Source organism: Hemiscyllium ocellatum, chromosome 25 (genome assembly GCF_020745735.1).
Source record: "Hemiscyllium ocellatum isolate sHemOce1 chromosome 25, sHemOce1.pat.X.cur, whole genome shotgun sequence".
Taxonomy (NCBI): Eukaryota; Metazoa; Chordata; class Chondrichthyes; order Orectolobiformes; family Hemiscylliidae; genus Hemiscyllium; species Hemiscyllium ocellatum.
In genome coordinates this window covers 6912621-6930674 of record NC_083425.1, presented here as the reverse complement: position 1 = coordinate 6930674, position 18054 = coordinate 6912621, and the positions used below count along the sequence as shown (strand labels likewise).

The 18054-nt window shown below is 42.4% G+C and overlaps 1 protein-coding gene across 4 annotated transcripts in view; it reads left to right on the top strand.

Annotated features, from left to right (window-relative positions):
• The window catches only part of cep112 (centrosomal protein 112), a 572452-nt gene that overhangs the window by 542369 nt on the left and 12029 nt on the right, over positions 1 to 18054 (top strand). The window lies entirely within an intron of this gene.

Sequence of the window (18054 nt, the reverse complement as noted above, 5' to 3'; positions counted from 1 at the left end):
TGTGTGTGTGTGTGTGTATATGAGAGTATGAGATTGATGAAAAAATAAATCAAAGACCTCTCTCAATACTTATAACAAATTACTGTGGATGCTGGAAATCTGAAATAAAAGGAAATGCTGAAAATATCCTGATTTCTGACAAAAGGTCATGAAATATTAACTCTGCAGGTATAAGCACAGAGTGACCTTCTTAGCTGAATCAGACACATACAGATTCACACACATGTACATACTGACAACCTCTCTCTCCTACACTGTTTTTTGTGTCTCACAAACGCATGCACTCATTCACATACACACAAACTCTCACACTCTCAAATGCATACTCACTCTCACACATACACTGACTCTGAAATGCATGCTTAGTCTCACACTCACACACTCTCCCACATACACAAATTCCAACACACACCTACTCTCATGTTTTTTCACACACACACATATACACTCACACAGTTTCCACATGTAATCACTCTTATACATGCACAGTCTCACCCTGTCATACAGTCACACTCCCGCATGCACTCACTCTTACACGCATTTGCACACACGCACTCTTTCTTTCAAACACTCACTCTTACACATGCACTCACATTGTCTCACATGCACTCACTCTCATATACACACACACACTCTGTCACCTATTCTCACATACAGACTGTCTCCATTTGCACTCACTCTTGTACACACGCACTAAGCCTCATATACATACTCACTCTCCCACATGCACAGTTTCAACACATACTCTTTCTCATGCACTCACACTCATAGATGCACTCTCACACACTCACTCTGATACATTCACTCTCTCACTTGCACTCACATGCACTCTTTTGTATGCAGTTACTCCCACACAAGCACTCATTCTTAAATATGGACTCTCACACATGCAAATACAAATGCACTCCCTCTCACAGGCACTCCCTCCCACAGGCACTCACATACGCATGCGTTCACTCTTACATGCGCACTATCACACATGCATTTGGCTCTCACATGCAATAACTCTCACACACACTCAATTCTTTTACATGCACTTTCATATACATACATCCTATGAATGAACTAGGAGATCCAGTCCCTACTAAAGCCCAGGCCTGAGGTATTCAAGTCGGGCGACCATGACTTATACAGGAAATCCAGATAGCACTTTCACAACACCATCAGAAACATCAAAAGGCAATACCAAATTAAGCGTGAGACCCAAACTAACCACATGGACACCTGTCATTTATGGAAGGCTTACACAACATGTCGGGTTACAAAGTGAAATCAAACAGAATTGCAGGCAACAATATAACCCAACCCAATGAACTCAATGCATTCTACACTTGAAACATAAGGTCACTGAAACAATGTCACCTGCTCCAACAGCCTCAGATGCACCTGTACTCAGTCACCACCGCAGACATTAGGTCAGCCTTCGTGAGAGTGAACTCATGGAAAGCGACTGGCCCAGATGGAGTCCAGGCTGTGCACTCTGATCCCCTGCAGACCAGCTGGCAGAATATTCACTGACAACTTTAGCCTCTCCTTACTTCAATCTGAAGTCTCCATCTGCTTCAAAAAGATCACCATCACCCTGTGCCAAGGAAAAATCATGCAGCGTGCCTGGAGGACTGCTGTTCGGTGGCCCTGACCTCCATAATTATGAAGTGCTTTGAGAGGTTAGTCATGGTTCACATCAACTCCAGCGTTACCAAACTGCCTCAATACTTTGCAATTTGCTGACCGGTGAAACAGGTCCACAGCAGATGCCAGCTTCCTGGCCTTACACTCATCCCTGGAACATCTGGATAATGAGGATCCCTATTTTGTTTATTGACAACAATTTTGCCTTCAATGTCATAATTCCACACAAACCTATCTCCAAAATTCAAGATCTAGGTCTCGGCTCCCCACTCTGTAACTGGATCCTTGACTTCCTGACCCATCGACCACAATCAGTAAGAATAGATGACAATGCCTCCTCCTCCATAATCCTCAACTCTGGTGCCCTACTATACTCCATCACACACAGAACGGTTTGGCCAAGTTCCATCCCAACACCATTTACAAGTTTGCTGACAACACCACCATTGTAGGTTAGATCTCAAACAACAACAAGACAGAGTACTGGAAAGAGACTAAATGCTTAGCGGCATGGTGTAAAGACAACAATCTTGCCGTCAGTGTCAGCAAAAGGAAGTAACTAGTCATTGAATTCAGGAAGCAGAGTGGAGGGTACGCTCCTGCCTGCATCAATGGAGCTGAGGTGGAGATGGTCCAGAATATCAAGTTTCTGGGAATGATGATCACCAACAATCTGTCCTAGTCCACTCACATCAATGCAACAGTCAAAAAACACTACATTGCCTCTACTTCCTCAGGAGGTTAAGGCAATTCAGCATGTGCACAGGACTCTGACCAATTTTTAATCGATGCACATAGAAAGCATCCTAGAATGCGCATTGAATGCATCAGACCATGGTATGGCAACTGCTCTTCCCAAACCAAAAAAAAGAGATTTGAACACAGCCCAATCCATAACACAATCTAGCTTTCCATCTATTGACTCCATCTGTACTTCTGTCCCTCGGGAAAGCAACCAACGTAATCAAAGACCCCTCCCACCACGGTTAAGCTTCTCTTTCGCCCTCTTCCACTGAGCAGAAGATAAAAAAGTTTGAATCCACGTATGAATAGATTTAAGAACAGCTTCTTTCTTGCTGCTATCAGACTTTTGAATGAACCTCTCAAATATTAATGTTTCTGTCTGTCTCTCTCTCTCCCCTCTCTCTTTTCTCTGCGGCTACAACACCGTATTCTGCACCGTGTTCTGTTACCTTAATTCAGCAAGTTTTGAGAAGATTTGTAGCTCAGGTTGAGGTTTTGGACGTAGGTTTGCTCGCTGAGCTGAAAGGTTCATTTCCAGATGCTTTGTTACCTTACTAGGTAACATCTTCAGTGGATCTCATGCGAAGCAAGACTGAAAATTCCTGATTTCTATTTATACGTTTGGGTTTCTTTCGGTTGATGATGTCATTTCCTGTGGTGATGTTATTTCCGGTGATGAAGTCACTTCCTTTTCCTTATCTCGGGGGCGGTAGATGGGGTCTAACTTGATGTGTTTGTTGATAGAGTTCCGGTTAGAATATCATGTTTCTATAATTCTCATGCGTGTCTGTGTTTGGCTTGTGATGGATGTATTTTCCCAGTCGAAGTGGTGTTCTTCCTCATCCGTATGTGGGGATACTAGTGAGAGAGGGTCATGTCTTTTTGTGGCTAGTTGGTGCTCATGTATCCTGGTGGCTAGTTTTCTGCCCATTTGTCCAATGTAGTGTTTGTTACAGTCCTTGCACGGTATTTTGTAAATGACGTTAGTTTTGCTCATTGTCTGTATAGGGTCTTTCAAGTTCATTAGCTGCTGTTTAGTGTGTTGGTGGGTTTGTGGGTTACCATGATGCCAAGGGGTCTTAGTAGTCTGGCATCATTTCCGAGAAGTCTTTGATGTAGGGGAGAGTGGCTAGGGTTTCTGGACGTGTTTTGTCTGCTTGTTTCAGTTTGTTGCTGAGAAATCGGCAGACTGTGTTCATTGAGTACCCATTCTTTTTGAATATACGGTAAAGGTGATTTTTCTCTGCGCTGCGTAGTTCTTCTGTGCTGCAGTGTGTTTGCTCGTTGAAATAATGTTCTAATGCAGCTTCGTTTGTGAGTGTTGGGATGATTGCTTCTGTACTTCAATATTTGGTCTGTACGTGTTGTTTTTTCTGAAGACGCTGGTTTGAATTTCCCCATTGTCTGTTCGCTCTACTGTGACATCTGTGGCATCATGGTAGACCACAAACCCACCAACACACCAAAACAGCAACTAATGAACTTGAAAGACCCTATAAAGACAACAAGCAAAACTAGCGTAATTTACAAAATATCATGCAAGGACTGTAACAAACACTATATTGGACAAACAGGCAGGAACCTAGCCATCAGGACACATGACCACCAACTAGCCACAAAAAGACATGACCCTCTCTCACTAGTATCCTCACACATGAGTCAGGAAGGACACAATTTTGACTGGGACAATACATCCATCCTAGGACAAGCCAAACAAAGACACACACGAGAATTCCTAGAAACATAGAGTTCCGGTTGGAATACCATCAACAAACACATGGAGTTAGACCCCCATCTACCACCCCCTGAGATAAGGTACAGGAAGAGGGTACAATCGGTAGTGACAATATTTCACTTGAATAAAAGGAGCTGTAGAGCTATGAGAGAGGAGCTGGCCAAAGTTCAAAGGTGCAATACCCTAGCAGGGATGACAGTGGAGCAACAATGGCAGAAATTTCTGGGTATAATGCAGAAGATGCAGGATCAGTTCACTCCAAAAAGGAAGAAAGATCCCAGGAGGAGGCATGGGTGGGCGTGGCTGACAAGGGAAGTTAAGAAACATATAAAGTCAAAAGAGAAAAAGTATAACATAGCAAAGATGAGTGGGAAAACAGAAGACTGGGAAGCTTTTAAAGAACAACAGAGGATTACTAAGAAGGAAGTACGCAGAGAAAAAATGAGGTACGAAGGTAAACTGGCCAGAAATATAAAGGAGGATAGTAAAAGCTTTTTTAGGTATGTGAAAGGGAAAAAAATGGTTAAGACTAAAATTGGGCTGTTGATTCAGAAAGGGGGAATATATTACAGGGAACAAAGGAATGGCAGAAGAGTTTGGTACTTCAGATCTGTGTTCACTAGGGAAGACACAAGCAATCTCCCAGAGGTAACAGTGGCTGAAGGATCTGAACTGAAGGGAATTTATATTTGCCAGGAATTGGTGTTGGAGAGACTGTTAGGTCTGAAGGCTGATAAGTCCCCGGGGCCTGATGGTCTACATCCCAGGGTACTGAAGGAGGTGGCTCGACAAATCGTGGATGTGTTGGTGATTATTTTTCAGAGTTCGATAGATTCAGGATCAGTTCCTGCGGATTGGAGGGTGACTAATGTTGTACCACTTTTTAAGAAAGGAGCGAGAGAGAAAGCAGGAAATTATAGACCAGTTAGTCTGACCACAGTGGTGGGAAAGATGCTGGAGTCAATTATAAAGGATGAAATTACAACAAATCTGGATAGCAGCAACAGGATAGGTCAGAGTCAGCATGGATTTATGATGGAGAAATCATGCTTGACTAATTAGATTAGATTAAATTACTTAGATTAGATTACTTACAGTGTGGAAACAGGCCCTTCGGCCCAACAAGTCCACACCGACCCGCCAAAGCGCAACCCACCCATACCCCTACATTTACCCCTTACCTAACACTACGGGCAATTTAGCATGGCCAATTCACCTGACCTGCACATCTTTAGACTGTGGGAGGAAACCGGAGCATCCGGAGGAAACCCACGCAGACATGGGGAGAACGTGCAAACTCCACATAGTCAGTCGCCTGAGGCGGGAATCTTCTGGATTTTTTGGTGATGTAACTCTGAAGATGGCCAAGGGAGATCCAGTGGATGTAGTCCACCTGGACTTTCAGAAAGCCTTTGATAAAATCCCACATAGGAGGTTAGTGAGCAAAATTAGGGCGCATGGTATTGGGGGCAAAGTACTGACTTGATTTGAAAATTGGTTGGCTGACAGGAAACAAAAAGTAGTGATAAACGGCTCCCTTTCGGAATGGCAGGCGGTGACCAGTGGGGTACCGCAGGGATCAGTGCTGGGACCGCAGCTTTTTACAATATACATTAATGATATAGAAGATGGTATTAATAGTAACGTTAGCAAATTTGCTGATGATACAAAGCTGGGTGGCAGGGTGAAAATGTGAGGAGGATGTTAGGAGATTACAGGGTGACCTGGACAAGTTAGGTGAGTGGACAGATGCATGGCAGATGCAGTTTAATGTGGATAAATATATGGTTATCCACTTTGGTGGCAAGAACAGGAAGGTAGATTACTATCTAAATGGAGTCAAGTTAGGTAAAGGGGCAGTACAAAGAGATCTGGGTGTTCTTGTACACCAGTCAATGAAGGTAAGCATGCAGGTACAGCAGGTAGTGAAGAAGGCTAATAGCATGCTGGCCTTCATAACAAGAGGAATTGAGTATAGAAGCAAAGAGGTGCTTCTGCAGCTGTACAGGGCCCTGGTGACACCGCACCTGGAATATTGTGTGCAGTTCTGAGTCTCCAAATTTGAGGAAAGGCATTCTGGCTATTGAGTGAGTGCAGCGTAGGTTCACGAGGTCAATCCCTGGAATGGCGGGACTACCTTATGTTGAAAGACTGGAGCGACTGGGCTTGTATACCCTTGAGTTTAGAAGACTAAGAGGGGATCTCTTTATGGGCGGCATGGTGGCACAGTGGTTAGCACTGCTGCCTCACAGCGCCTGTAGACCCGGGTTCAATTCCCGACTCAGGCGACTGACTGTGTGGAGTTTGCACGTTCTCCCCGTGTCTGCGTGGGTTTCCTCCGGGTGCTCCGGTTTCCTCCCACAGTCGGGTCAGGTGAATTGGCCATGCTAAATTGCCCGTAGTGTTAGGTAAGGGGTAAATGTAGGGGTATGGGTGGGTTGCGCTTCGGTGGGTCGGTGTGGACTTGTTGGGCCGAAGGGCCTGTTTCCACACTGTTAATCTAATCTAATCTAATCTGATTGAGATGTATAAGATTATTAAAGGATTGGACACTCTGAAGGCAGGAAAAATGTTTCCGCTGATGGGTGAGTCCCGAACCAGAGGACACAGCTTAAAAATAAGGGGTAGGCCATTTAGGACAGAGATGAGAAACTTCTTCACCCAGACAGTGGTGGCTGTGTGGAATGCTCTGCCCCAGAGGGCAGTGGAGGCCCAGTCTCTGGATTCATTTAAGAAAGAGTTGGATAGAGCTGTCAAGGATAGTGGAATCAAGGGTTATGGAGATAAGGCAGGAACAGGATACTGATTGAGGATGATCAGCCATGATCATATTGAATGGTGGTGCAGGCTCGAAGAGCAGAATGGCCTACTTCTGCATCTATTGTCTATTGACTTCACCGCAGGAAATAACATCACCACAGAAAATTATATCACCAACCAAAAGAAACCCAAACATATAAATAGAAAGCAGGAATTTTCAGCATTGCTTCGCCTGAGGTCCACTGAAGGTGTTAACTAGTAAGGTATCGAAACATCTGGAAATGAACCTTTCAGCTCAACTTACATCCTAAACCTTAATTGACTTTGTATGTGTACCATGGAAGACAAACTTTTCACTATATCTTGGTACAATAAATCAAATACTAGACACCTCCAATCCTGAAGCCTAATGCCATGGGGTTGACCATATCTCTGAAAGCCGGTGTAACCTGCAAGGCCCATAACTGTGCTCCAACTCCACTAAGGCCCAGAACCCCACTAACAGCAAACCAAATAATTCCTCCTCAGCAACCATGTGACTTCCAAGCTGCTCTTCCAATCTTAGACTGATTTTTTTTCCCATGCTTGATTCTGTTGGAAGCTTATCATTAGCAAATGCAAGAGAGAAACAACTAGTGGAGAAGCAGCTGCCCATCGATTCTGTGTCTCTTAACATATGGGAACAATCGTGCTAAAAAGAAGTGATGCTGCCCAAGTCTGGGGCTCCTTGAAGGCATCATCTGTATCCCCTCTTCCATGCCCTGCCTAGAATGTTAAAAATCACACAACACCAAGTTATCGTCCAACAGGTTTAATTGGAAGCAATAGCTTTCGGAGCGCCACTCCTTCATCATATCATGCATAGAATCATATCTGTGACTGTGCTGGCTTAATGCAATTTAGCAGTACACAGTGTGTACCCCATTGAACAATAAGAGGAACTGAATACTGAAGAGCTGCATACCCAGTGTGGAATGTATATGAGTATATGTCTTTGATTGTCTGACTATGTGTCAAATTGCAATCTCTGGATTTAATGGTGCCAAATAATTCCCCACAGAGAGATAAGGACAATCAGACTCGAGGCACAATGCTGCTCTTCAAACCAGTAGTTTGCACAACCCCCACTGATGTGATCAGTAGTGAATGAGGCCCAGCCCTCTGCATGGAATTTAATATGTATCACAGAGAAGGACAATGAGTTTAAAGGGAAACTAGTGTACAAAGAATCAAAGAAGTCTTTGCTTCTGGATTCTACAGTGCTGAACACGGAATGGTTTTGCAGCAGCTGTTTCCTCGTTGTGGCTTCTTCACAAAGAATCTGCTTTTAAATTAGTTGTTTACTTGGAAGTGCTGCATCAAAAGAAAATATGATTACAGTAGTTACTCTGATTGGTTGAAGCTACCTTTTAAGAGGGAGCAAGGATTTCTGTCTGAGTCAAACAGTTCACACTCACCTTCATCAGCTGACTACAAGCATTTTGCTGTGGCTCCAGACAGGATTCTCACTTCTGAATCCTAGGCTGGTGAATTCAAGTCCTGACCCCGAGATTGCTCACATAATAAAGCAGGTTGGTATTCCTGCTGCTGTTGGAGGCATGCTATGGCAGAGGTGTTGTCTTTTGGGTAAGACCTTTAAGAAACTGCCTGCCCTCTTGACTAGACATAAAAGATCCCTGGTGCCATTTTAAAGAAGACTAGGAGAATTCTTCCTGATGTCCAAACTCATATTTACAATTCAACCCACATTATTAAATCAGATTCTCCAGTGATTTATTTCACTGCTATATGTTGAAACTTACTCCTATAGTAATTACTACACTTCAAAAACACTTCTTTGGCTTTCAAGTGTCGTGGGATGCCCTGAGGTAATGACAGGTGTTATGTAAATGTAAGTTAGTTTTTTAAAGATATTTTCTATTTTGGAAAGGGACAATTAAAAACATTAAATTAATGTTGAGGGAAATGTAAAATCCCAATGGATTAGTAAGGTATTTTCCACATTGGATTGTATTGTGGCAACCACTTGATGTCCAAAGGGCTCAAAGTATATTTTAGAGTACATGTGGAAAGCACTATAGTTTAGAAAGGATTACTGCCAAAATTGGCACACAAATGTTATATTTCATTTTTATAATGTTCCTCTGCCCTGTATTTTAATGAACAAACAAGAAAGACTGCGTGAACATGTTAATTGATTAGACTTACAGTGTGGAAACAGGCCCTTCGGCCCAACAAGTCCACACCGACCCGCCGAAGCGCAACCCACCCATACATTTACCCCTTACCTAACACTATGGGCAATTTAGCTTGGCCAATTCACCTGACCCACACATCTTTGTGACTGTGGGAGGAAACCGGAGCACCCGGAGGAAACCCACGCAGACACGGGGAGAACGTGCAAACTCCACACAGTCAGTCGCCTGAGTCGGGAATTGAACCCGGGTCTACAGGCGCTGTGAGGCAGCAGTGCTAACCACTGTGCCACCGTGCCGCCCACCATGTCTTATGTTAAGAACATAAAAAGCAGAATAGTAGTCAAATTTCAACTCCTTGACCACCCTGTACCTTTCATTAAGAAAATGGTTAAACTGCACCATCAACCCCACTTTGCACTATTCCCATTTCCTTTCATGTCTGAATTCTGTCATTTTCAATCTTGACTATTTTCTGTAGTTGATCTTCCAAACCTTCTGAGGGGAGAATTCCACAGATACAGAACCTTCTGATTGAAAATATATTTCCTCATCTCAGTTGTCATTAGCAGCAAGTCATGACTCACTAATAAGTGTTATTATCCATGTCAAAAATTCTGTATCTGGCCATAGGTTGTCTGGGTCCTCACGAGGCTGATGAGCCTGATCCTACAGCCACATGTCCAGTCACACATTTGGTAGGTGTGTTCAGGAGATGGAATTGGTCCTTGGACTCAAGATCATTGGCAATCCTTTCTCAGACTCCTTTCCATACCTCCTCTTGCCAAAGGGTATTCCTGAAGAATTGTGTCTCTTCAGACATGAAGTTCCTTCAAGTCAGTTTCTTCTGCGGGACAGTCTCCTGGGCATTGATATCTACATTGCATTTTTTGAGGCAAGCCTTCAGGGAGTCTTTGAAACACTTCCTTTGTCCTCCTTTCATTTGAGTAGCTTCCTTGAACTGGGCCCGTAAGATTTACTTTGGCAATTGGAACTCAGGGGTCCTAAGCTCATTGCCAGCCTAGCAGAGTTGGTTTTGAATGTTCATGGCCTCAATACTGGTGCTATTGGCATTTTCAAGGATCCTGATGTTAGTACATTTGTCCTTCCAGCTGAGAACCTGTCTCAAACAGCATTGATGGTACTTCTCCAATGTATTGAGGTGGTGTCTATAATCAATCCAAGCCATTTAGAAGAGTAGGAAGGATGACTATCTTGGTTCTTAATGTCAGTACAGATGCCATGATCATTGAAGTTTCTTAGTCTTAGGCATCTGAAGGCAGCGCTCATGGATTGGATACAGTGTTGGATCTCCGCATTGATGTCAGCTATAGATGAACATCTTTCCATTGATCTTAATGGAGGGAGAGGCTGGAACTTGCCCTGGGATGGGTTGATAAAGGACTTCAGTCTTCTTGAAGTTGAGGCTGAAACAGATTTTTAGGTATACTTCAATGAAGGCATTAGGCGAGGCTTGAAGGTTCTTTTCCAAGATAGCAGAGACAATATTGGCATCTGGACATTGAAGCAAGGTGGGTGTTGTTTCTTCTTGGATTTTCAACTGGTTGAGGTTGAAACATTTTCCATCCATCCTGTAGACAACGTCCACACTACTGGGAAGCTTGTTCTTGATAAGATGAAGATTGATGGCAATAAAGATGGAGAAAAAGATGAGGACAATCACCCATTCTTGCTTGATCCCTGTCTTGACCTCAAAGAATTCTGTCATATTACCATCGGTGAGGATTCCATTTGTCATGGAGGGGATGGAGATTGTTGATAGATTTCTTTGGACAGCCAACCTTTGACAGGGTCTTTCATAGCATTTTCCAATTGACTAAGTCAGTCGAACCCTTATCCAGAGATTATCACCATACAGTTCTAGAATCTGCTGGCCAGGGAACCTCTCAGCATCAATTCTGTAAGATTTATTTTACTTGAGAATGAGATTACCTTTTTTCCTCTAAACTCTAGCCAGTATGATATTCTCAGCCCAATTTCACATCTCCGGGAATCAATCTGCTGAACCCATGTTGCAACTCATTTGAGGCAGTACATTTTCTTTATTCATTCTGAGGATATAGGTTCTGTTGGCTCAACCAGCACTTATTACTCAACTTAACATTTTCCAGGGCAGTTCAGGATATCTCGAAAGTGTGACTTAAAGGAAGTTCTGGGATTTACATATTAATGAAATGAAACCTGCAACCCATTCAAAAAGATGAAAGACTTAACAGCAGTCTAGGTTTTTGGATTAGTGGTGCTGGAAGAGCACAGCAGTTCAGGCAGCATCCGAGGAGCAGCAAAACCGACGTTTCGGGCAAAAGCCCTTCATCAATATCATTTATTGCATCCATTGCTCCCGATGCGGTCTCCTCTACATTGGGGAGACTGGATGCCTCCTAGCAGAGCGCTTTAGGGAACATCTCCGGGACACCCGCACCAATCAACCACACCGCCCTGTGGCCCAACATTTCAACTCCCCCACCCACTCTGCCGAGGACATGGAGGTCCTGGGCCTCCTTCACCTCCGCTCCCTCACCACCAGACGCCTGGAGGAAGAATGCCTCATCTTCCGCCTCGGAACGCTTCAACCCCAGGGCATCAATGTGGACTTCAACAGTTTCCTCATTTCCCCTTCCCCCAACCCACCCTAGTTCCAAACTTCCAGCTCAGCACTGTTCCCATGACTTATCCTAGCTGCTTATTTTTTTTACCCACCTATCCACTCCACCCTCCTCCCTGACCTATCACCTTCATCCCCTCCCCCACTCACCTATTGTACTCCATGCTACTTTCTCCCCATCCCCACCCTCCTCTAGCTAATCTCTCTACGCTTCAGGCTCTCTGCCTTTATTCCTGATGAAGGGCTTTTGCCTGAAACGTCGATTTTGCTGCTCCTCGGATGCTGCCTGAACTGCTGTGCTCTTCCAGCACCACTGATCCAGAATCTTGTTTCCAGCAACTGCAGTCATTGTTTTTACCTAGCAGCCTAGGTTTGTTCAATATATCATTTCAGTTGCATTACACTGTAACCTTTTGCTATAAATTCTGTTTCTTATGATCCTTCTCCACAGTTGCTTGATGGAGCAGTGCTCCAAAAGCTAATGCTTCCAAATAAATCTGTTGGACTATAACTTGGTGTTGTGTGATTTTTAACTTTGCCCTGGAAAAGGTAGTTGTAAGCTGCCTTCCTGAACCACCGCAATCATTGGGGTTTAGGCACACCCATGGTGCTGTTGGGGAGGAAGTTCCAGGATTTTGACCTAGCAACAGTGAAGTAATAGCCATATAGTTCCAGTTGAGGATCATGTGTAATATGGCGGGGAATTTTCAGGGTTTGGCATTTTCATATATCTACTGACCATGTTGTTCAAAGTGGTAAAGGCCGTGGGCTTTGAAGGTGTACTTGTTATTTGCTGCAGTGCTCTTTATAGATGGTACACACTGCTGCCAGAATGCATAGGTGGTGAAAGGAGTGAATGTTGAAAATGGAGAATATAGCGGAAATGAAAGAACTGCTTTGTCCTCCATGGTTGTGAGCTTCTTGAGTGTTTTTGGAGCTGCATTCATTCAGACAAGTGGAGAATACTGCATGACACCCCTTGTGCATTGTAGATGGTGGACAGGCTTTGCATAATCAGGAGGTGAATTACTCACCACAAGTTTCCCATCCTCTGCTATGTTCTTGTAGCCACAATATTGATACGACTGGTTAAATTCAGTTTCGAGGAAATGGTAACCCACAAGGTACTGATCAGAGATTTAGCAATGGTAATGCAATTGAATATGTGTGGAGTGGTTAGATTCTTTCTTTTTGGAAATAATCATTGGCACTTGTGTGGTGTGGATATTAGCTGCCATTTATAAGCCCAAGTTTGGATATTGTCCAAGTCTTGATGCATATGGATACACAAGTATGTAATCTCACAGAAACCCTCCATAATTACAGCAAGGTTTCCTTATTCTTTGTGTTCCACCACTCTAACATTAAAGGACAGCATATCATTTGCTTTCCTAATTACTTGTTATACCTGCATATTAACTTTTGCAATTTGTATAAATGTCAGTTTTTGTTTATTTGTTCATGGGATGTGGACTTTTAATGTTAGATTTTTATTTAATTTGAATTTCACAATGTTCCCAGAACATGAGCTTTTTTTGTTTTTTGGATTACTAGTCCAGTGACATTAACACTACTCCTCTTATGTCATAATGATATAAGGAAGAACTCAGAATTGGTTCAACAGTTGTCCGCTGGACAATGATGGACTGAGGTGCCTGGTCACCCTGATATTGTCTGATTCGCACCACTGTTGGTGGGGTTCCAGTTAGTCTCCTGCTCTTAAAGGCAGCCTGTCCTCTTAAAACTGCTTGATTGATTCACAGGAAGCTGATGTTGCAATCTCAAAGACAGGGGCTTCATCAAGGGTTTAAATTTCTATGAAAGGCCAGGTACTCTCATGGAATGTTCTCCAAAGGAGAAGGGAGCAGATAGCCATGGAAGGTAATCCCATTTGACCCAGAGGGCTTTGATTCAGTAGCTGGCAGAAAATTAATGACATCCCATGGGTAATCAAGGTCAACGAATGTACTTCATGTGATTCCCCACCGCAATACCAACCTCACTGCTTAGTGCACCACACATTACTATCACTCAACCATCAGCAGTCCTGATACCCAGGAGTTACAATTAACATTCAGATACTCAGGCTCACCATTAAAGCTTTGCACTCATCCAAGCCACACAACCCCCTCTTGCTGCGCCCCATACTTCCAGCTACTCAATTTTAGAAGGCACATTTCCCGAGCACAACATGACACAATCACTGCAACCAGTTCCCTGTCTTTAGTCAAGGTGCCACACAGGAGTCAGGCACACATTAATCTACTGGCCCTGGCAGAGGAGATGGCACAAGCTGCAACAGACTCTCTAGCATCTGGTGTCAGAGACTGTCCAGATTATGGTACATTGCTGCTTTATTGAACACTCAGCTCCGAGCTTAACCAGACCTTGCTATCCAACATGATGAGCAATCTGCAGCTGGTGTGACCTTGAAGCATTTGCTTTATACCCCTCAACCCACCTCTCTCATAGCAAGCTGTAACATACCCAGGGTACCAGAAAGAGCAACCATACACCAATGTGAATTTTCTACCGAACTCTGAACAATTGCCTCACCGCAGGACAAAGTATAAATCAGGAAAAAATGGAGGAGTGTAAGATGGGCACTACCCCTGTCATAGGTAATATAGGTCTGCACACTAATTGATGAACAAGAATAACATGGAAGACAAATCTGTAAAGTACATCAGGGACTGTTGCTTAAAGCCGTACATTGCAAAGGGACAAAGCTATTTTAAATCTAGTAGAAATATAGAGATGTACAGCATAGAAACAGACTCTCCTTTCCAAATCCTTTCCAAATTAATAAGAGTTCTCAGAGTTAAAGAGCCTCTGGGTGTTGCAATCACAACGTTGTAGATTTTTAAAAATTCATTCTGAGGGAGAGCAACTTGAGTCTCAGTGCAGTGTCCTCAACTTAAACAAGAGCAACTACAGACCTATGAAAATGTACAGGTCATTCTGCTATAACGTGTGTTTCATCAGCGCAAATTGGTTATAACATGATTGACAAATTGTGGATGTTGTTTGGATAACACAGACTTTCTACTGAACGAGTTTGGTGATTTTCTAGTAGCGATCTTCTACAGCATGATTTTCTATAGTGGTTTTCCACAGCACAATTTTCTTTAGCACTAGGTTGCAGCAGAACACAACAATCGCATTATGCCAGAATGATCGGTACTTAAAACAGGCAGGAAAACAGACAAAGCAGAAAGTCAGGGGATGAGCAGTTACAGACATTTAGGCAGATATTTTGTAACACGCAGCAAAAACATTTTCCACTCAAAAAGAAGGACTCAATGAAAAGGATGAACATGGTTAACAATGGCAGTCAAGTATAATATCCAATCAAAATTTAAGGCACACAAAGCAGTAAATCAGCGGATTGGGTTTCTCTTTAGGAACCATGAAGTAAAAGCTCTTGAAGGGGAAAGTTGATTATGAAAATAGCTTGTTTAGAAATATAAAAACAAACAAGATCCTCTGTGGGTAAATAAAAAGAAAGAGAGTAGCTAAAGTAAATCTGGGATCCTTGAAGGATGCAACTGCAGAATTAATAACAGTGAACATAGAAATGGTAAATAATTTAAACTAATATTTTGTATCAGAGTTCATAGTAGAACATACTATAAATATTCCATAACAGATAAGCAAGGTGCTAATGGGAAGAAAGGTCTTGTAACAGTCACTACCATTTGACAAACTGATGGGACTAAAGGCAGACAAATTGCTAAGATCTGGCAGTCTTGAAGAAAGTGACTGCATAAATAATGGAGACATTGATCAAAATGTTCCAGAACTCATTGAATTCTGGGAGTGTTCCAGCAGATTGGAAAACCACTAACATCATGTCCCTCTTCAAAAAAGGAGGGGGACAGAAAGCAGGAAAGTGTAGAGCAATTAATCTAACATCTTTAATTTAGAAAATACTGGAGTCCATTATTAAGGAGGAAATAGCAGGACATTTCTGAAAGCTGAAAACAATTAAACAGAGTTAACATGGTTTTGTGAAAGAGAAATCACGTTTGACAAGTTTACTAAAGTTCTTTCAGAATATAAGAAGCAGATTTGATGAGGGGGACCCGGAGATGTTGCATTTTTAGATTTTCCAAATGCATTTGTAAAGTTCCACAAACAGATTATTGGACAAAAGAGAAGCTCGCAATTTTGGGGTAATATATTAGCATGGACTGACAAGTAGTTAAGACACAGAAGACAGTCAGATTAATGGGTATTTTTCAGGCTGAAACAATATAGTTAGTAGGATCAGTGCTAGTGCTCAATTATTTACTATCTCTATTAATGACTTGGTGAAGTGGGGCAGAGTGTAATGTGTCCAAATTTACTGACTATACAAAAAGTAGATGGGGTGGCATAAGGAATGTGCAAGCCTCTATAGATAGGTTAAGTGAGGGTGCAAAAACTTGGCAGGTGGTGATGTGGAGTTGTCGGTATTGGAGTGGGGTAGACAAAGTTAAAAATCACACGACAGGTTTATTTGAAACTGCAGGCTTTCGGAACCCTGAGGAAAGAGCGGGGGTGATGTTTGACTTTGGCGAATGATGATTAATGTAGGAAAGTGTGAGATCATGCTTTTTGATAAGAAGAATCAAAAGGCAGACTATTATTTACATGGAGAAAGACTCCATTAAAATTGCAACACAAAGGCATCTGTTTGTTCTTGAGCATTAAACACCAACATCATGCATCCAGGTGCAGCAAGTAATTGCAAAAGCAAATTGAATTTTGGCCTTCATTGCTAGTTTGAAAATAGATATGATTTTGTTATAACTGTACAGGGTATTGGTGCAGCCACACCTAGGGTACTGCACCAAAAACAGAATTTGCTGGAAAAGCTCAGCAGATCTGACAACAATCTGTGTAACATTTTGGGTCCAGCGACCCTTCCTCAGAACTGGACTCAAAATGTTGACTTTGATTTCTGTCCACAGATGCTGCCAGACCTGCTGAACTTTTCCAGCAACTTCTGTTTTTGTTTCTGATTTACAGCATCCACAGTTCTTCCAGTTTTTAATTCGTGGAGTACTATATACAGTTTTGCTCCCAGAATTTAGGAAAGAATACCTTGGGCTTGGAGACATTTCAAAAGGGGTTCACTAGACTGATTCACTGGGATGAACATATTGACTTATCAAGAATGACGAAACAGGTTATGCCTTTATTCATTAGAGTTTAGCAGAATGATGTATGATCTTTTTGAAATATAAGATTCTGAGGGTGCTTTACATGATAAGATGTTTCCACTAGTAGGGAAATTTCAAACTAGAGACACAGTTACAGAATAAGGGGGCATTCATTTAAGATGAAAATGCAAAGGAATTTCTTCTCCAGAACTACTGAATAGTTCTGCAGAGAATTATGAAGGCTAGATTACTGAAAGTATATAAAGAGAAGGTGAATACATTTTTGAACGATCAGGAGTTGAGGCCTATAAGGATCTGGTACAAAGAGTAGTTGAAGCCTGGGGCAGATCAGCCATAATCATGTTGAATGGCCTACTCCTCTTATTTTTTGTGGTCTTATCAGAAATAGGAGTAGATCTTTCAACCTCTATAACTTACTCCACTATTCAGTAAGATCATGGATGGTCTGATTCTGGCCTTACTGCCACTTTATTGCCTGTCCCCATGACCCTTAACTCCCTTGTCAATCTAATATTTGTTTAATTCAGCCATGAATATATTCAAACACCCATTATTACTCTCTGGGGATGAGAATTCCAAAGTCTAATGACTATGAGTAAATAAATACCTCCAAAATTCAGGAAAAATTCATCTGACTTAACACTGTGCCCTTTCATTCCTCACAAGGGGCATCATTCTCACTGTATCTACCCCTCAGAATTGTGTACCTTTCACTAAGGTCAGCACTTACTCTTCTAAACTACAATATGCATTAAGTCCAGCTGCTCAGCATTTCCTTGTAAGATAACCACTTCAACCCCAGGAACCAACCTAGTGCAATTCTCTGAACTGAGTCTGACACTGCCACCACGCCTCCTCCTTCCCCCCCCGCAACAAGTTCAGATCTTCTGAATTTGGGCAGGAGTTCTCTTCCTCATAGTATCTGTCAAACGCTGTCTTTTGTTATTTAATAAGGGAGAGCTTCTGTTTCTGCAGTTTTTGTTTGAGAGGCTGGATGGAATTTGAAACTTTAATCACCAAACATTTAGATGCAAAACATGTCAGAGTACTTCACTTCATTTTACTGTCAAGTTTATTGTTTTGTATCGTTTCAATGAGATGAACTTCAGATGAATGCAGGTATGGAACCAGAATGCTTTAAAATCAAATTAACATTGGCCTTCTGCTCCTTTAAAAGTAGTATTTTAAATTTTT